Source organism: Heteronotia binoei, chromosome 4 (assembly GCF_032191835.1).
Source record: "Heteronotia binoei isolate CCM8104 ecotype False Entrance Well chromosome 4, APGP_CSIRO_Hbin_v1, whole genome shotgun sequence".
In the NCBI taxonomy this organism is placed as follows: domain Eukaryota; kingdom Metazoa; phylum Chordata; class Lepidosauria; order Squamata; family Gekkonidae; genus Heteronotia; species Heteronotia binoei.
Window position 1 is genome coordinate 49,456,546 of NC_083226.1, and position 21,342 is coordinate 49,477,887.

The 21,342-nt window shown below is 40.7% G+C and overlaps 1 pseudogene; it reads left to right on the forward strand.

Moving 5' to 3' along the window:
• On the forward strand, window positions 1–21,342 carry LOC132570104 (protein SET-like; annotated as a pseudogene).

The window sequence follows — 21,342 nt, forward strand, 5'->3', positions numbered from 1 at the left end:
ATGAAATTAAAAAAAAAAACTAATGAGAAATTGGATGAATTCCAAAAACAACTTTTGATTAACAGCCAGCAAACACAGAAAGTGACCGCTAAGGTTGTGGAAATAGATGGGAAAATGACAACTATGAGCATTGGCTTGCAAGAAGAAAAAAGTAAGCGCAAAGAGAGATTCGAGAACTGTAAAGTTGGAAATGGAGATGGCAGCTTATATCCTACGTTTTCAAAACATCCCAGAAGAAAAAGGCGAGAATGTAAGTAAGGAAATTAGTGAATTTTTGAGTGAAGTAATGGAATCACCAACAAAAGAAATTGAACAAGATATAGATTGGGCACGGAGAGTTGCCTCTTCATATACAAGGAAACATAAATTGCCCAGGGAGATTCATATTAAGTTCATAAGGACCACAGTGTGAGATACCATCCTAAGATATACGAAAGGGGAAGATCTAAGCTGGAAAGGCAACAAAATAAGAATTTTGAAAGAAGTTCCTTGGAGTATGAGGCAAAAAAAAAGTGAATACAAGAACTTCACGGTATGGCTACACAAAATGGATATACAATTTCGTTGGTTGGTACCAGAAGGTGTATTTTTTACATACCAGGATAAAAGATTTAATGTCACATCTATACTTAAAGCACAAGATTTTCTAGAACAACATGCAGATGAAGACTGCTGGAGAATGAGAAGTATAAAGACGAGAGACTTCACTTACTATTCAAAAGTACATGACTCTTGGTCCAGAATCAATATGTGCTAGCTTTCAACAACCTTGAATAAGGAACTGGGGGAAGCTGAGATACTGCCCACAACCTTTGCTGATCATAACCCACTTCAAGTGAAATTTAAGAGCTATAATAAGACTTTTAGACGGTTGCTAAATTTACAGATATTAAAAGAAGAGAAATTTTTAGTAGAAGCCAAAAAAGAGATCATAGTGTTTTTTGAACAAAATTTGAAAGAAGTTACACCAAGACAGATAATCTGGGATGCCTTTAAAGCTTTTTAAAGAGGAATTGTGATTTGATATTCAGCAAAATGGAGAAGAGAAAAAAATAAAGACTATGAAACTGACAGGAAAACTGGAAGTACAAGAAAAAGAATTTAAGATAAATTTGATACAATGAGATGAGAACTAAAATACAGATTTTGCAGCATCAGATAAATTTGTTGTTGATGGAAGAAGTAGAATGGAAATTGAAATGGGCAAGACAATCCTTTTTTGAAAATGCAAATAAAGTGAGTAGATGGTTGGCTTATAGACTGGAAAAAGAAAGAGAAGAAAGTACTAACAACCTTGAAGGATGAAAACATTGTAGAGCAATATAAAAGTAACCAAACTGAACAAGTTGTAAAAATATTCTATGGAAATTTATACAAAAAACACGAAGGTTCAGGGTCCCTACAAGAAGAATATATTAAAGAAACCAAGAAAGAGGAGCTTTCGAAAGAACATCAAATAATATTGAATAATCCAACAACAGTCCAAGAGATTATTGGCATAATTAAGAAGATGATGATGAAGATATTGGATTTATATCCCACCTTCCACTCTGAAGAGTCTCTTAAAGAACAGAAAAATAATGAAACACCGGGACCAGATGGACTACCGGCAGAATTCTGTATTATTATTACCATATAAAATGCTACTAGAAAAAATAACGTTGATATCAGAAATACCAGCCTCATGGAAAGAAGCAACAATATCTATAATACATAAAGTGGGAACAGACCCGAAAGATATTAGAAATTATAGACCCATCTTATTATTAAATGTGGATTACAAAATTTTTGCGTCTATTTTGGCTTCAAGATTGAAGAAAGTTTTGATGAGTACAATAAATGAAGACCAAATGGGATTTTTACCAAAGAGGCAGATGAGAAATAATATGAGAACAGTATTGAACACATTGGAGTACTATTAACAATATCCAGATAAACAGGCAGCCTTTATTTTTTTAGATGCAGAAAAAGCCTTCGTTAATGTAAGCTGGACATTTATGATGAAATGTTTGGAGGGGATAGGCTGTGGTAATCAATTTAAGCAATGGGTACAAGCTATCTACACAGAATAGAAGGCAAGAATTATGGTGAATGGAGCATTGACAGATCAAATTAAGATTGAAAAGGGAACAAGGCAGGGCTGTCCGCTGTCACCTTTACTCTTTATTTTGAAGTTGGAATATTTAACTGAACAAATACGGTCTGATAAAGAAATAAAAGGAATTTAAGGGGGGAATCCTATAAACTTAAAGCGTTTGCTGATGACTTGGTTTTTATATTGGAAGAGCCATTAACATCTATAAAAAGACTTAAGGAGAAATTGGAGAAATTTGGAGCAGTCGCAGATTTTAAAGTGAATTATAAGAAAACTAAATTTTTAACGAAAAACATGACGGAAATTCAGATTAAAGAATTAGAAGAAATATCGGGCTATGGACCTATGAAGAAAATTAAATACTTGGGACTATATATAACAACCAGACTTGGGACTATATATAACAACCAGAGCAAAACAAATATATGATATTGATAATGATAATGATGATATTGGATTTATATCCTGCCCTCCACTCCGAAGAGTCTCAGAGCAGCTCACAATCTCCTTTATCTTCCTCCCCCACAACAGACACCCTGTGAGGTGGGTGGGGCTGGAGAGGGCTCTCACAGCAGCTGCCCTTTCAAGGACAACCTCTGCCAGAGCTATGGCTGACCCAAGGCCACTCCAGCAGGTGCAAGTGGAGGAGTGGGGAATCAAACCCGGTTCTCCCAGATAAGAGTCCGCACACTTAACCACTACACCAAACTGGCTCTATATATAACAAACTTGGGACTATATATAACAACCAGAGCAAAAACCAGAGAAAACAGATAACTATGATAAATTGTTAAAAGAAATCAAAAATAACTTGGAGAAATGGCAGAACTTGCAAATTTCATTAATGGGAAGAATTGCAACAATTAAATGATACCTATTCCACTGTCTAAAATATTTTTTCAATAATTAAATAAAATGATTTCTATGTTTATATGGCAGAAGAAGAAACCCACAATTAAACTAAAAGCATTGCAGGATGCCAAACAGTGAGGTGGCTTTGCTTTACCAGATTGGCAGATCTACTATAAAGCATGTACATTACTGTGGGTTTACTTTAAAGAATAAAAAGTTTGGATTTGAATATACAAACATTGAGCCTATTAAATTTTGAAGAAATTCTTACATACGAGAAGGTACTGGATGAGACTGATAGCTTAAGAATAGAAGAACATAAAATGCTAGATTGGTGGACAAAAATACAATCAAAATCCAGATATATGAAAGACAAAGAAATGGGTTTTGCAAAACAGAAAAATGAATTTGATAATTATAAAAGGACCAGAAGAAAAAATGATTTAAAAAAATTATAATTATTTACTAACTATGAAAATACAAGATGAAATAGTAAAAGACAATATGGTGAAATGGGCACAAAACATTGGTTACAATATAGACTTAGACACTTGGGAGAGAGTATGGAAAGAAAATACCAAGATTACAAGATCAGTTACTTTTAAAGAAAACTTATGCTTTATAGATGGTATATTACACTGGATAAATTGGCGACGATACACTCAAACGTTTCAAATAAATGTTGGAAGTGTCAAAAATCGAAAGGATCATTTTATCATATGTGGTGGTACTGTGATTTAGCGAAAAGTTATTGGAAACAAATTCATAGTTGTCTACAAAAAATTTAAAGACTGATTTACAGCATAAACCTGAGATGTACTTGTTAAATATTTGCCAAGATTCGCTTCTCAAACCGATAATTAAATTCTTGATCCATGCTGTAACTGCAGCAAGAATAATATATGCAAAACAGTGGAAAACACAAAAAATACCCAGACAAGAGGACTTTGTTCTGAAACTCTTAGAAACAGCTGAAATGGACTTGCTCTCTGCAAAATTATGAGAAGGAAACATACAAGATAACAAGAAGATTTGGCAACCATTGTATGACTGGTTGGGTGCAGTATAGGTGTGGAAATTGTGGCACTATGAAATATCATGTTTGTACATAAAGAATGCATAAAATTAGGAGTGAGTACTGTATAATATACTGAATAAGATGAAACAATTTTGTTTGTGTAGTTGTAAGCCAAAGAAAGAATTCTAGAGAGTAGAAATGTTATAAGAGACAAAATAGAAAATACCAATTGTAAATGATATATAGACTGATGTTTGAATCAGATGTATATGTAATGAGAAAGAAAATGTAATTAAGAGGTTTTCTGTCCTCATCCTCCAACCCTGTTTTCCCCAAATTCCTTGTAAAACCTTCCCTTTCCTTATAATTGAAATTCAATAAAGCTTTTAATTAAAAAACAACAAAACCTTCATCATGGCTTGCTGTGTGTACATTTGAATGCTGAAAGTGTTTAACACAGAATATTTAATGTTTAGTTACTGGGAGGTGGTTTGCTGCAAAGAGAATTGCCTTGGGAAAATGAGGACTCTGTCCCTGATTGGCCCTGTTGAGGCTATGTGTGAGATGATCTAATGCTGACCTCTATCCAACAGAGTAGTTTTGAAAAGGTAAGGGCCCTTTTTTAAAAAGAAGAGGTGGTGACTCATGTCAAATTTCCCCTCCCAAAAGCCCTACTTTGCCCCTATGCAGTTCTTGAGTGGATGCTACCCCCAACCAAAATTAGAGTACCACAGTGGATTGCCCCAAAGTGGAAAACTGGTGGAAATTAAGAACAAACACTCACTAAGGTACTGTGACGGTCAGTCTCCAAGACAGGTTTCCTAATCATAAGAGAAAAATGCTTTCCCCAGGCCCAGTATATGGGGGGTGGAATGTCATAGCAATTAATAATAGTTTATGGTCTACCATTTTCAGATTGATGGAAATCACTGCTGCTTCATAAGGAAACTTATGTACCCTTAAATCTTCAGAGCAGTTTGATTGGATACAGTATAGTAATGCTTGATGATTAAAATCTAGGCCAGCATATATAAAACTGACCTAGATAAAACTCAGTTAAGCTATGAGTGAGGGACTTCTCCATGTTAATGATGGCAAATTGGAAGTTAGCTGTCTTAATTCTGTGAATGAGTTCTGGCATAAATGAGTAAAAACAATACACTCAGGCCACCACCTCACAGCTGCTTGATGGCCTCTTATTTGGTGCCACTAAATGTGAAATGAGGCTACAGTTGTGACTTGTGCCAGTTGTTGCCATGGACACTGGGTGTTGCTACCACATTGGGCTCATGGTGGCCTGTAGAGGCTCTTTTCATCCTCTTTGGATCCAGTTTGGATGGCCCAAAGGGAGATGCTCATCTCCTTTTGCATTGCTGCCACTACATTGGATTGGTCTAATGTGCCCTGGTGGGGAAGGCACTTCCTCTGCAGTCTTGCAGGTGGGGCAGGAGGGGAAGGTACTTGAGGTGATGCTCTAGTTTGAGCCTGCCTAGGCTGTATAGAAAATAATCTCTCCTTTCATCAGGAAGGAAAAGAAACTGAAAACTGAATGAAATTAAACTAAACCCTTGTGTGAAAATGGCTCAAGTCAAAGCTTTTGAAATTTCTGCTTCCTGCTAAAGCCATTAGGAGGCTCTTCTAGAGTCCGTTATTAAATGTACACAGTGATGTCTATTCATTATACTATATTTCCTCTTTAGGAGGTGAGCAGGGGGAGCAAGTAAAGCACGACAGCTCCTGGAATGAGCACTAGCAGCCACATTATAGCTGTGTAGCCTCTCTCTTTCTCTCTTTTCTGACAAGAATCAAGCTCTGAAGGAAGTATAATGACAGGAGAGGAGCTAATGCCTGTAGTAGGCAGTCGGGAAATATAGCAATATCTGAATGATGGCAAATCACTCTCCACGTCAGTTTAAAGTGTAAGGGGTCATATCCTGCCTAGAGTATCATCTAAGTGGGAAACTGGGAGAAGATGCTTGGATTATGAGGCTACAACCCAATAATCTGTCTTGATTTCTCTAATAGTTTGGCTAGCTACTCTGCCAAATGGCCAGGAATGAAACATCGAGTTCCAAACACATTTAAACATTAAATATTACTTTTAATGCCATACGTACGGAAGAAAAAATTGGATGGAAGGAGGAAGTCCCCCTAATAAAAATTAAAAATGAGCCCCCTCAAATTAACAGGAGTCTTTCTGCAAACTTGTTGCCGCCTCTGAATTCAGTCCCTGGGGTGGGCGAGGGAGGGGTGCTTTCAGATTATTAAAAAGAAAATTTCTAGTTTTCAAACATAAATTGAGTGTTATCCCAAGTAGAACTGGAGAGATGATTGCTTATATTCATATACAATTGGAGTTCAGCTTCTTAAAAACATGCATTTGGGCTCCCTTGTTGAAGTTGCTGTAAATGCAAAGCAGGTGTTGTCAAACAAAATCCAACTGGAATAGTTTAAACTATTTTGGGAGCTCAGCAGGCCCAAATCCAAGGCAGCAAACTCTTCTCTACCAATACAGCCAGAAAGTGACAGAAACAGCAGTGGATACTCAGATCCATTCTGTATTGGGGGGTGGCTTGTCATATGACCATGGCAATATTATTTCTTATGCATTCTTATTTTGATTATTGTTAACTAGGGCTCCTCAGCCTTTTGACAGCTTGTATGCAGCAGTGGACATTTTTTTTTTTTTATCTCAGAGCCTGATGCATGTAAAATTATTAAAATCATAAAATGTTTTCACAACAAATGAAGTAGACTTACAAACTTGCACAACTTAAATATGCTGCTCTAGCATTTCAACGTTCTTTCTAATAAAACAGCAGGAGGTATACTTCTTTCCACACAAGGCCTCAGATTTCGTCCAAAGAAATGCTACTCCTTCCTCCTGGTTAATGTCACAGCTCTCTCAAAGGATGTGGTATCAGAAGGGGATGCTTAACCCATTCCATGCTCTTGTTTCCCTCCTACAACCTGTATGATGTAGCGGTTATAATGACCAGACCCTAGTCCACCAGACAGGCTCCACAGGGAGACTTTGGGCTAGTTGCACTTTTGGCCTAACCTATGTCACAGGGTTGTTGGGACAAAATGGAGGGAAATGATGCTTCCATTAGGAAGGTAAGTTGAGTATAAATATATAAAATGACTCCCAACCCCTATTCCCTATGATGGCTGTTGTTTGCAAGGGTAAATAGGCATGTGGGCCCCTGTTGTGGAGGTACAAGGAGCAAATGCCTAGAGTGGAAGAGCTGTTAGGGATGTGCACCCAGGTCTGAAAATATACCTAAAAATACCATATATATATTTCAGTCCCCCCGAATTCCTGGGATAGGGCCACCATTTTAAGGCTCCCAGGTCTCTTTTTCTTCCATTTCTCAGGATTCCCCAGCAACAGGAAGGAAGGATCAGATGATATAGGGAGCACTTGGACTGTCTGCCCAATCATGATGATTCTCACCTCCCTCCATAAAAACCAACTACACTGCTTTTTGTTTTTGTTTTTTAAGTTGGCTCCAGGTTCCCAAAACCCAATTCCGGGTTCCTTGCAGCCATGTACTAGCTGCAGGGAATAACTTATTTTGACATATAGGGAAGGCCCGAGGGGCTCAAAATGTCGTGGAAGGAAGAAGGGCTCCTGCTGTAACCCCAAGCTGTTTTGCTGGGCTGAAACAGCACTGAGGGGAGATGTGTTTCCGTTTTTTTCTGCTCTGCATAGGCTATTCTGTGCACAGACAAAAGAGGATAAAAGCAGCCTGACTCCATTTCAGACAGAGGGTTTTTTTGAGTATGCTGCTGTTTGCTGTTGCATCTCTGATTTGCTTTGAATTTCTACTGCTTGCGGCCTGTCTGGGGAAGACTTTCTTGGTGTCTCTCTAGTGGACATCTTCAGGACTTGTGGACTTTGTTCCAAAATATTTCAATTTTTTCTGTTTGTTTTTTGTCTATTTGTTTTTTGCCAGGGGATTGTAGTGAGGGAGCACCAACTCCTTTTTTCCTTCTGGTTCTTTAAAAATACTTTTCCTTGCTTTTCTTTTGTGGTTTTATGACATTGGGGGGGGTGTTCTTGCAGGTTTTAAAAATTTTAGTTGTTGCGGTAAGTTCAAAAGAAAACTGATTATGTTTTAGTAAGTTAACTGTAGGTGATGATTTGATATTAAACACTCGGTTGATTTGGCTTGGATTTTCTGGTTTGGTGTACATTCTTATTGGGTTTGTTCTGTTTGCATTGGGAACTTTTGGTCAGTGGTTGCGCTTGTGTGTTTGGCTACTGACTTCTTTGAATCCCCATCCCATGGGGAACAACAGAGATTAGTAGGATGCCTGGGGTCACCTTTGAGTTGGCTTAGCCCTACAACAGAACTCACAAAGAAAAAGCTTTTTAAGAAGCTTGTAGAATATTTTCATAGTAACTAAACTCTTCCATGTAGCATGGTTACCTCCATTTTTGGTGTGTGTGTGTATTTAAAATAGATTTTGGGGTGGTTTTGTGTGTGCATGCATGCCTGGAAGTTGTGATGACTTCTGGCAACCCCTACTGGGGCATGGAGGATGTTCAGAGAAGTGGCTTGATACAGCCTGCCTCTGACTTCCGGCTCTAGTATTCCAAGGAGGTCTCCCATTTAAATACTTCCCAGGGTCAGCCCTGCTTAGCTTCCGAGATCTGATGAGACTGGGCTTGCCTGAGCTATCCAGGTCAGGGCAGCTGCCTCCATTTTTGAATCACAGCACACTTCATATTTGCCACCAAAGATGCTTTTACACTTCTGTCCTGTCCCTGGTGTGATGTGTGAAAGACCAAAATGCCATGTTGAGTGTGCTTCTATCAGATTTTTTAAAATCAGCTTCTGTCCATGAAAGAATGTGGCTATACAGCCACATTTCAACTTACTGGCATTTTTGTGTCTTATGTGAACAGATCCATTTACCTAAAGTGCATTTTTGTTATCCATTTACTATTTTTCAGAGATTTGTATGAACTTGGGGATGGCTTTCTTCATTTTGTCATGGCAACCATGTCTCATAGCCATGCCAGCAAAGATCTATTGCAATAAAACCACATTTCCATGGCCATCCAAGTGTCAGCCCTTTAATTTTTTTTTTCACTGCCTAAATATCATCTGAAGTCAATAGCTAGCCATATTAGGTGATAGTTTCTCAAGCCTCTGGGGGTCAAGACTTGGATGCCCTCAGCCTATGAGAGGCTGCTTGGGTACCTGCATCTGGAGCAATGTGTGTGGGCTCACAGCTGGGGAACTTGATGTGTTTGGTGGATTTGGCACTCAGCAGAAACACACACATCGCCCACTGTTAGCACATCTGTGTCTTTTTATTTTGGGTACATTAACACTTCTCTTAGCTTTCCACATCTGTTGCTGTTTTTCCATGGCACTGACAGTGGTTTTAGATATATTTACAAAAGGAGTCACACTACAGCTGAATTTGGTCCATGTTTGCCTTAATCTCTCGTTTATGGTACACGGGCTGTTCAACTTGCCTCTTCCCAAGTGTCTATATTTCAGCGGTTAGTGCTCCGGACGCCATGCCAAGATGTCTATGAAAAGCTGGTCTTTAAACACAGCCAGCAGCAAAATAATATTATTCCACAACTATTTGTATTTGTGGCGTGATGCTTTGTTTGCTTAGTATTGTGATGAATTATGTTTCCTTTCAGGCTTGTAACGGTGTGTTAAGTGCTGACAGCACACTGAATTCTACAGTCATGCAAGATCAAAGTCTCTGTCTGGACCTCGAGAGTCTGTAGTAGACAGCAACATACTGGGACACCCAGAAGATGAGAAATCAAATAAGGAATATTTTTCATGTTGTAATGGAACTCAAGCTAACAGAGAACCATGTTGAAGTCAGCATTTCTGATTGTCACATGGGTAGGAATAATGACAGCTGTGCCCAAGCATTTTCTGTTGCAGCTTCCATTTTGTGGACTGTTGTGCCTCAGAAGGTCAAGCAGGCCCCCATTGTTGTATCATTCCAGAGAATGTGTAAAAACTAAGTTGTTGGGAGGGGGGCATTTCAATACAGGGAATAGGGTTGTAGTTTATTGCATTGTTTATAATCTAGTCGCCTACTGCATTGTTTTTAATTTTTGTCATCCAGTTGCTGCATTGTTTATGGTATATCCTTTTTGTTTGTTGTATTTGTGTGTGTGTAAGTATGCATGCATTTGCACCTGGAAGTCATAGTGATCTCTGGTGACTGACCTCTACTGGGGGCATGGAGAATATTCAGAGAGGTGGCTGAATAAAGCCTGCCCTTGCCTCCAGACTCTGGTATTCCAAGGAGGTCTCCCATCCAAGTACTTGTCAAGTACTTAGCTGCTGAGATCTGATAAGGGTGGGCTTGCCTGACCTATCCAGGGCTGGGCTGTTAATGGTATATCTTATACTGTTTTTCTAACCCTGTACTCAGCTTTGAGCTTCAGCAAGAAGGGCAAACCACAACTATAGCAAGCAAGTAAATCTAAAGCTTAGTTGGAAATGTGACTTGTTCTTGTGAATATTCAAACTTATCCATCCTCATTGCCAGATTTTTGTCCCATTTGGGCTTGCATTCCAGGCTGGAACTCTGCAGATGGGAGCAGGAGTTATGGTCATTGGCAGCAAAGAACAGGTTTGGCCCATATCAAAGTTTTCCCTGATGGCACTCCTTTTACTTTTTCACACCTGTAGTGTACAATGAACTGCTGCATTTGGGGACATTAAGAACACTCTGTCCTCTCTGCTTTCTGTGGGGATCTGTTCATCATAGACCTGAATTTATGAGTAGTTCACACAGTGAGAGAGATACACAGCAATTCCCCCGGAATCCTTGGGAAATGCATAGCCTCCCTACACCCACTGCTATACCAGAATGTCTTCTCTCACTTCCCATCATAACTGATATCTTGCCACTTTGTGATCAACGCTGAAAGATCTGTGAAAATAATCAAATTAGAAATCTATCAGCTTGCAGTCTCAGCAGCACCTTATTTGAAGATGAGTTTAATCACACTGAATATAGTGATCTAGTATAGTGAGACTTCTTTTTGCTAGGTTCACTAGTTCTCAAGTCAGTGTCAACCTTTAAAATTCCTTCAAGGCAAAGAGTATTGAATCTATCTAATCTGGCTTTCAGAAGAATAAGCACCTGAACAATGTGCAGCCAGTTGTTGCTCTAGAGGTATAAGGTTCATTTTTTGAAGCTGAACTTTTTAAGGGGCTTAATGTTACCGCCAAAAGCAGTGATTTGGGTAGCATTTAGTCTTTGGTTTGACTGCTTTACTGCTGTATTGTTTTGTACTGGTGTGATATTCACACTGTTCTTATTTTTATTTTGTAAGATGCTTGAAACATGGACGTGATGGGAAACATAAGGTTTGTATGCCTTCCACTCCATGAGCGGACTCTGAACAAGAACATTTAGCTCTGAACAAGAACATTTATACCTCAGGCTATTCAAATGAGTGCAGTTAAGGGGATGTGATAGAATGAGAGTAGGGCAGGGGGCAGCCACTCCAGGGTCAGTGTGCTGTTGTACATCTTTCACTACTCTGAATCCAGAGATGTGGGGTGCTTTGTTCTTCACAATGCATGGTTACTTTTCTGCCTGGTGCAAGGTAGTGGGACATTATGCATGGTCTAGAGGCTAGTAGAAGGTACTGGGTTATGGTACATGTTGGCACCAACCATGTGGAGAAATGGTGTATGATCTTGGAGGAAAAATTTAGGCTGACAGGCAGGAGACTCAATGCTTCAAGGTAGCCTTCTCAGAAGTGCTGCCTGTTCCACATGCAGGGCTAGATAGGCAGGCACAAATTAGGAGTCTCAATGTGTGGATGAGATGGTGGTGTAGGGAGGAAAGGTTTACGTTTGCTAGGCACTGGGATACTATTTGGAACAAGTAGAACCTGTACAAAAAGATAGCCTCTTCTTGTCCCAAGGAGGAATCAGTCTGCTGGTGCTTAAAATCAAAAAGATGACAGAGCAGTTTTTAAACTAAATCTTGTGTGAAAGCTCACATGAGATGAAATGACTCTGGTTCAGGATGGCTCATCTCCAAGAGATGAAGGGGTAGCTGTTACTGTTCTACAGGGAAATGGATTAGGGCTGGCCACTAAGAGGGCAACAAAGAATACTGGCTACCAGGAAAGGTTTAGAAGCCACAGGAGGAAGGTTGCAGACCTGATGTGTCTGGGAAATGATAATTGATTATATGCAAATACTAGAAATGTCCAAGGTAAAATGGAGGAGTTGGAATGCTTAGTGTATGGGGAGAACATAGACATTGCGGGCATTTCAGAATCGTCATCAGAGACTCCTAACTCAGTAGCCATGGGATAAGGGGACAAGTCATCTTGTGGATTAAAAACTAGTTAATAGGAAACAGAGTGAGTATAAACAGGCAGTTTTCACAGAAGATGGTGGTAAGCAGTGGGGTTCCAGGGCTCAGTACTGGATCCAGTGCTTTTTAACTTGTTCATTAATGATTTGGAGTTGGAAGTAAGCAGTGAAATGGCTAAGTTTGTGGATGACGCTAAATAGTTCAGGGTGGTGAGAACCAGGGAGGATTGTGAGGTGCTTGAGAGGGACTTGATGAGGCTGGGCAAGTGGGCATCAATGTGGCTAATGAGGGTCAAGGTGGGCAAATGCAAAGTAATGCACATCAGAGCAACAAATCCTAACTACAAATACACATTGATGGGGTCTGAGATGACAGTAACTGACCAGGAAAAAGATCTTGGAGTTGGGGTAGATAATTCACTGAAAATGTCAAGACAGTGTGCAACAGCAATAAAAAAGGCCAGCACTATGCTGGGGATTATTAGGAAGGGAATTGAAAACAAATCAACCAGTATCATAATGCCTCTGTATAAATCAATGATGCTGCCTCATTTGGAATACTCTGTACAGTTCTGGTCACCACACCTCAAAAAAGATATAACATTGGGAGAAGTGCAGAAAATGGCAACTAAAATGATTAAGTGAATTGGACGCTTTCCCTAGGAAGAAAGGTTAAAGAAGCTAGGACTCTTTAACTTGGAGAAACAACAACTGAGGGGTAATGTGACTGAGGTTTACAAAATTATGCATGGGATAGAGAAGGTAGAAAAAGAGGTATTTTCTCCCTTTCTCACAATACAAGAACTCATGGGCACTTGATGAGATTAGGTTTAGAACATATAAAAGGAAGTACTTCTTCACCCAAAGAGTAATTAACTTAGAATTCACTGCTGCAGGAAGTGGTGCCTAGTACAAGCATAGGCAATTTCAAGGGAATTAGATAAACATATGGAGCAGAGGTCCATCAGTGGCTGCTAAGGTATAAGGTATTGATGGAGCACTATGTCTGGGGCAGTGATGCTCTGTATTCTTGATGCTTGGGGGGCAATAGTGGAAGGGCTTCTGGAGTCTGGGCCCACTTGAGGACCTCCTGTTGGCACCTGGGTTTTGTGTGTCAAAGAGTGTTGCCTTATCCAACATGGTTTCTCTTATGTTCTTACTATTGTTCTGCCTCCGTGTGCACCAGCCTGTTTGCAAAAGCTGTTTCATTAGTAACTCCTATCTAGGGAAGCAGTTCATTATTACTATGCTTGTTTTCAGAAAAAAAATCCACACAGGACTGGGTGTTGTTTTGCCAGATTTGACCTGTGCAGCTGATGAGGTTTCATGATTGTTCAACTGGCGGGGGTGGGTGGGAACCTCATAGGTTGCATTTTGTAACTTCAAAATGGGTTTAATTCAGAGGCTGTAGTTCATTCTGCAGTATTTGGTTGAATTGCCAAGGTTACTTAGAGCAGGATCTAAATATTCAGGCAAATTGTCTGTGTGGTACATTTCTCTGTGTTTCTCATTAAGCTAAAAGAGTTACATTCATGGTGAGTGGTTGATATCCAATGAATTTTCTGCAAGCGTTTTGATTTCTGTTGTAGTTTTTAAATCCTCCAGTTTTAAACTTCAATAAACTTTACTTTTTTAAAAGGAAATTGGTATGGTAGAAATATGATACCTAATACAGATGCTTTTAAATGGCACTCAGTTGTAAGATTACAACTTGGGTTGCATTTCCATGCTGAAAATTGTGTACATCTGAGCAGAGGTTATTGTGTGCAGTGGTAAATTTCAAGTACATTATGTGTGTGTGTGCTGGGAAGGATGGCCAGTCAAAGTTCTCATCCACCTTCATGTTATTCTCTGCTCAAAGCATGCATTAAGGATGATGAGAAGAGAGGGGGACAGTGCAGAGGCAGTTCTCCCACTGAAGCTGGCTGAAAGAGGAAAACTGGGCCCTTCTGCCCTTGCATTATCCTCCCTTTTACTCAGATCAAGGCAAAGAAAATTACAAGCAAGATTAGTCTGTCAGCCCAAGCAATTTGCCTGGAAACAAATCCACCTCCCCACCTCCAGGTAAATTATTTCCTGGTCACATTGAAACATATTTCTTGAAAATTCGTCCATGTCTACAGTATACATAGGAATTATCAGCTAATGCTCTAGGCTGTCCAGTATAAAAATATTGAAAGTTATCATAGAGTTTGTCTTGAAAGCAGTTTAACTCATTCCAAAAGGAAAATGTATGATTTTTTTTTCAATGTTCCTCCAAATTTCTGGGGGTTTTTTTGTTGGAAAAACTGGGTGGGTAGGTGGGAAATCTTCTGGAGAAAAATCTGGGTTTCCTTCCAGACCTTTCCCCTGGGATTAAAATGTTACATCTGTTTTCATAGTAAATCTAAGGAATTTGTTTGTTCTTTGTGTTGTCATTTTATTGGAATACCTTTGACTTTGACATGTTTGCCCAGCTTTCCCCTTTAAAGGGAAATAAGTTACCTCACAATCCCTATAGTAGCTTCTGTCAAAACCCTAACAAACAAACTTCAGTCTAACTCTCTCCTTCTAATTTAGTTTTCTTTCTTTCTATGATTGGAGACAGTTAAGTATGTGTTCATTATATAACAAAATGAGAAAAATGGGAATGAATGACTTGAGTAGGAAGGTTGGAGGGTTTGTATTACATGGGACTGGAAGAATTCTGATTTTTAAAGAAAAGTTGCTGTAAATATTGATGAGATAAAAGGCGATATTCAACAGTTTCTGCAGGAAAAGCAGTTTCCTGAGCCAGAAAATGAATATTATTTTCCTTTGCAGCCTTGAAGTATTCTTGATTTCACTGTTTCTCTATTATAATCAACACAATATGTCTAGATGCACCAGACAAGGATTGTATTGTCTCAGTGTGTTCTTTGACATAGATCTGGATAGTTTTGCCACTGGCAGAAGTCTGTGTGCAATATTTTACATGCCTCCTAAGGGTGCATGTCATAAATGTAAAATCCTTCAAGTTTTGGTTTAGGAGGACCATTATCAGATTTGCTGGATCAAAAACTTCTCCCCTTTTGAAGTGTTCTAGTTTTACTTTAGTAATATGCCTGCAGTCACAGTCTCAAGGGTATTCTGCCTGTCCAGCCAATGCCTTCTGTTTACGATGTTTGTTCTGTTCATATTCTTTTAGCCAATATTATGTAAGTAATCCTGACATTTTGATGTGCTTAAAGAAGACAAGACTGTTTTCTCAGAAAGATGTCTGTTTTTAGTAACACCTCTGAATTCTACACACCCCAAAAGTAGCTACTCTTTCCTGGTGGTATAATACAATCATGTTTGTTAAAATTAGATAATGTATGCTGCATCTAAGGTATACTATTTTGCATAGTATGCACAGTTCCGTATATTTTACATTATTCCACACATCTGTAAACTTCAACATGTCATAAAGAGCATGATCAAAAAATACAAAGCAACTTGGAGACTACCAAAGTTGTGTGATGCCTGGTTAAACCACTTGTGTGGCAGTCCTTTTGGATTTGAACTCAGCAGTATTGATAAGTGATTGCTTGCACTTTGTAATCTCTTAGAAAATTTTGTGCTGTCCCCTCCCCCCTAAAATAAGTCTTGCTGACCTTTCTAAACACATTTTAGTGTCCATGTTATTTGCGACCTTGTCCATTGCAATGTTGGTCTGTATGACATAAGAGAAACGCTACTTCTTTCAACAGAAAGGTATTTAGTCTGTTCTGTGCAGCCATGCTCAGGACACGCATCAGAAGGAACCCTTTGCAGGGCTGGAGGGTGATGTAATAACTGGTGCATCAACAGTGTTGCTATGCTCCCCCCTTCCAAAAAAAGAGGAATTATATGTTTGGCCCACTTTTTGCCATCTACCATAAAATTTAAACATGAGGAACGTTCTTGCTCATCTCAAAGCTTTTCTTTAAAATAGATATATTATTCCCTCAATCTTTACAGTGAAGAAGAAATATGTAGACACAGATAAAAATACCTAGTGTGAAATGATCATAGGAGTGTTTATATTTGGAGAGGCTTTCAAAACCTAGTGACTGCACCTGAGTATACAAGCACAGGCGGCCATGTGATTGACTTCAGTGGAAAAAATCCAGGTCCACCCTCTCTGCCTAGAAATGGTACTGTCTTGAAGATTATATTGACAAGACTGTATTCTTAAGCTATATATAATAGATTACAAGTATCTATCCTTTCTCCAAAATGTACTAGCAAATTTTGTGTGTCTTACTTTTCTGATCAGGTAACATGGACCAACTGGTACAAGTCAGACTGAGAAAAGAACAGCATTTCTATGTTAGTACTTTATTAACCTCTGTTCCTCTACCTGCTCAACCATCCAAAGGTGGTCTGATCCCTTCCAAGATTTCACTCTTCTCCCTTTCTGCCCTGAATTTCTTCAACTGCCTTTCAGAACATATATGTGATGCCACATCACTTCTTGTATTTTCTGTAAAGCCCTTTGCACACCTGCTCCCCAAGGCTTTTGTTAGGATCAAAGTGAAACTTGCAAAATAGCATCATTCAGTTTTTTAGTCCTCCAGAATTCTGCATCAGGCTAGATACTAAGTAGGGTGTGCAAAAAAAAATATTCGTTAGTACACGGATTCAGAAGTATACGGGGGGGAAAAAATACAGAATCCCGTATATTTCTGAATTCCGTAGTTGGAATAGCCGCATATACGGTAGATGTGCGGCTATTTCCGAATATACGGCCCCATTATACCCTATGGGCCATTGAAATCAATGGCAAATAGTGTATATTTGAAGCTGCCTGGAGGGGAGGGGGTTTGAGGGAGAGTCCCCAAATTTGCAGGGGACTCTCCCCAACAAACCCCCCAAGTCACAAAAAGATTGGGCTAGGGGGTCCAATTCCTGGGGCACCCAAAGCCAAACCTAACTTCACACCAGAGAATCTCTATAGGACCCAAAAGCACTATATACATCTATCTACTCTATGAACCCTGCCTCACAAAACACAATCTGCTCAAGGTCTGCTCTGCAGACCTGGCTGCAGCAAACCCAGATGCCAGCTCTCCAGCCCTGCCCCAAAGAATGCGGGGAGAGCTAGCCAAGCACAACAAGCCTGCTGGTTCTGGGTCTCTCACCCAGGTGCCAGCTTCCCTGCCACAGAACACACAATCTACAGATGCCAGCTCTCCAGCCCTGCCCCAAACAACACGGGGAGAGCTGACCAAGCACAACAAGCCTGCTGGTTCTGGGTATCTCACACAGGTGCCAGCTTCCCTGCCACAGAACACACAATCTACAGATGCCAGCTCTCCAGCCCAGCCCCAAACAACATGGGGAGAGCTGGCCAAGCACAAAAAACCTTCTGATTCTGGGTCTCTCACCCAGGTGCCAGCTTCCCTGCCACAGAACACACAATCTACAGATGCCAGCTCTCCAGCCCTGCCCCAAAGAACGCAGGGAGAGCTGGCCAAGCACAACAAGCCTGCTGGTTCTGGGTCTCTCACCCAGGTGCCAGCTTCCCCCCCCCCCAAAAAAAAAACCAGAACCAGGAAAAGGGACAACAGGAGAAGACCAAGAAACTCAACTGCTAAAAAAGTGGCCTTTTAAACAATGAAAATTAGGCCAAACAGCCCCCCCCCCCACCAAGAACCAGAACCAGAAGAGAAAAGGAACAACAGCAGTGCAACACAGCAGCAACAAATCAAACAGAATCCTTTTAAAACAGTAAAAAACTTAACTTTTAACAATACAGGAACTTTACCAACCCCTCCCCCCCAAAAAAACCCTTCACCCTAACCCCAAGAAATCCAAGCCACCCAAATAAGGAAAAGTAAAAGGACACTGCACTTTTAAAAGTCCTCTCACTAAAGTAAGATATGGGCAAATTGGCAAAAGCCCCCCACCCCAGGCCCCCTCCCCCAGCAGAACCCCCTAACCCCAAATAAGCTACCCACCACCCAAATCTGTATAAGTAAAGGGACTCTGAGTCTTAAAAAGTCCTTTTACCAACTAAAATAAAAACAAGAACCCCAAGACTGTCTTACCTTAGACGTCTTCTCTACTCCAGGCAAGTCTGGTAAGGCTGAGAGAGAACAGCAGCAGCTGAGGCCAAGGGCCAGCACAACACAATCTCTCTCTCACACCAACACAGCAGCAATGGAGGAGTCCAGCCAGGCAGACTCCTTAAAAAGGTTCTCTGGCCCTACAGAGCAGTTTCAAAAAAAATAGCACTGCTCTGTTATTGGCCAGACAACAGTGCTTACTTGAATACCCGAGTAAGCAAAAGATCAAAAGAACAACAATGTTGCTGATGGCTGGGGGATCAGCTACACAACAGCCCTGCAAAGCATGCATATGCAATGCATTTTGGCTGCTGGGGCTCCTCTTCCCCCTCCCCCCCCGATCCCAGGGAGGCTATGGGAGAGGCGGGAAAAGGCTACCAAAGGCGGGAAAGGAGGCAAGCAGCTCCCCTGAGGCTGCAGAAGCCCCTTTCCCGCCTTTTGCATTGAATTCCGTATACTTCCGAATATCTATACAGAAGTATATGGGGAGCCATACTCGGCTCCCGCATAATGGGCCCCAATTGGATTCAGCTGTATGCGATTCCATATACAGCCAAATCAGGGGTGATTCGGCGGTTGATTCGGTTTGGCCGAACCGAATGCACACCCCTAATACTAAGTACTACAGGGGTACCAGCAGAGGAAAGTTTTCAGTCTGCAGTGTGCAGCATTCGCAGCCATAATTAGCTTACACGATTCTGGGTGAGTAATATTGCATGGGCTATAGAGAAGGAATTACTTCAAAAAGCTGGAATATTAGGAACGAAGAATTACTTCAAACAACTGTAATATAAGCAGCTAAAACATTTTGTATATAGGGTCTAGGCCTTGTTCTCAATGAGATTTTGTGATTTTAGGACAATTCCCAATTCTCCCCCCCTTCTTTTTGGTATTTTGTATTTGTGTGTGTGTATGCATGTGCACCTGGAAATTACGGTGACCTCTGGCGACTGGCCTCTACTGAGGGCATGGAGGATATTCAGAGAGATGACTGAATAAAGCCTGCCCCAGCTCTCCCGACTTCTCCCATTCAAGTACTTGCCAGGGTTGACCCTGCTTAGCTTCCGAGATCTGATGAGATTGGTCTTGCCTGGGCTTTACAGGTCAGGGCAGCAATTCACAAATTATTACTTAAAACTGAAATATAAACAAGGGAAGACCCATGAAACTCACTGGGGATTCCATTCCCCCCCCCCTCCTGCCACGGGCTGTTGTATCCAGGCTTCATCTTGGAGGCTGCCAGTGGTGTCTGGGAGCCACTCTAAGTCCAGAGGATTTCCCAGCATCTGCTGCTGCTACGGCAGGACCAGGAGTGGCTCTGTCTGCTGATGCTGCAGCTGAGCCCAGAACGGGTTCCAATATATGCCGCCACAGCAAGGCCCAGAGGGAGCAGTTCTTGGAGTCAGCCATCGTGGAAGGGCCCAGAGCAACTCCCACATGGTCTGCCTTGGCTCCTGGGCTCCACCAAACAGATAAGGAAAAAGTGTTCTCTGTACAAGTGTTCTCCGCCCTTTACTTCTCAAGGGATTTAAATCCCATTTATATATATATATATATATAAATAAACATTTCAGATTCTTCTGCACATGTGGGAAGTCCCCCAAGTGTGCAGAAAGATCTCTCTAGCCTTTGTGTGACCTCAAGCCACAGATTTAGCTACCCCGTTTGCGACCATGCATGGCTGATAGTATTTAGATGTCTCATTTCTATCACTACAAGGGTGTATGTGAGATGTTAAAATGTTTTAAAATCCTGGAATGAAAAAGCACAACATTGGAGACTCTTCCCCTATATACAAAACAAAACAGCATTTCATACCCCACCCCCCCACCCCCCCAACACAATAAAACCTGCTGCTATGATTACCTCCACCACATGGTTAGCTTGATGTTGCTGCCTGGCCACGGAGGCCTCTCTGGTTTTGCGGAGGTGCTTTTCTCAGTGGGAGAGAGAAGGGTGATTTTTTAAAAAGAAAAAGTGTTCCTTAAAGGGCATTGCAGAGTTGGATCCACACTCTATTCCCCCCCTCCCCCCCCCTGCTTTTTATAATGTAGCTTGGGTGACACTTTGCAAGTCGTCTCACTACCATGTGTGGTTCTAAGGTTTGATTTTGCAAAAGGGAGGGAGAATTTCTTTTTTTAAAATGAACAACAGAAAGCAATTCAACATGTTGATGAAGTACAGAATGAAATAAACAGACTGAATGAACAAGCCAGTGAGGAAATTTTGAAAGTAGAACAGAAAGACAACAAACTCCACCAACCATTCTTCCAGAAGCCAGATCTGATTGCCAACCCCCCCAATTTTTGAGTAACATTTGTCAACAGAAGCATCCGTACTGTTGGGGGAAGAATATGAAGAAATACTGCATTATTTGAAGAGTTGAGGTGATGTAATTTGCAGAATAGATTTTTATTTTGATAAGAATCCATTTTTTTAAAAAAAGATGCTCTCCAAAGAGTTTCACCTGAATGAGAGTGGGGACCTATCATCAAAATCCAGTGAAATCAAATGGAAATCTGGGAAGGATCTGACAAAGCATTCAAGGCAGACAGAAAGGGGCAGCATGAAGAACCAGAAAGCTTCTATAGCTGGTTCACTGACCAATCTGATGCAGGAGCTGATGAGCTAGGTGAGGTCATTAAAGATGACATCCAGCCAAATCCATTGCAGTACTACTTAGTTCCTGATATGGATGATGAAGAAGGTGAAACAGAGGAGGACGAAGTAGATAATGAAGAGCAGGAAGGACTGGGGGACATTGATGAGGAAAGTGATGAGCATGAAGGAGAGCAAGATGAAGGAGAAGCTAACAGAACACTGATGGATTCCAACCACGCTCTATTCCATCCCCTCTTCCACCCCTTCGGTCCCTGGGAGCAAGTTACTGTCTATTCCCCCCCTTTTGTGCTCAGTTGCTGTGTTCTCTTGAGGTCTTTTTCTCCTTCTCTTCAGCATGGTTCACACAATTTTTGGAAAAAATATCTTTAG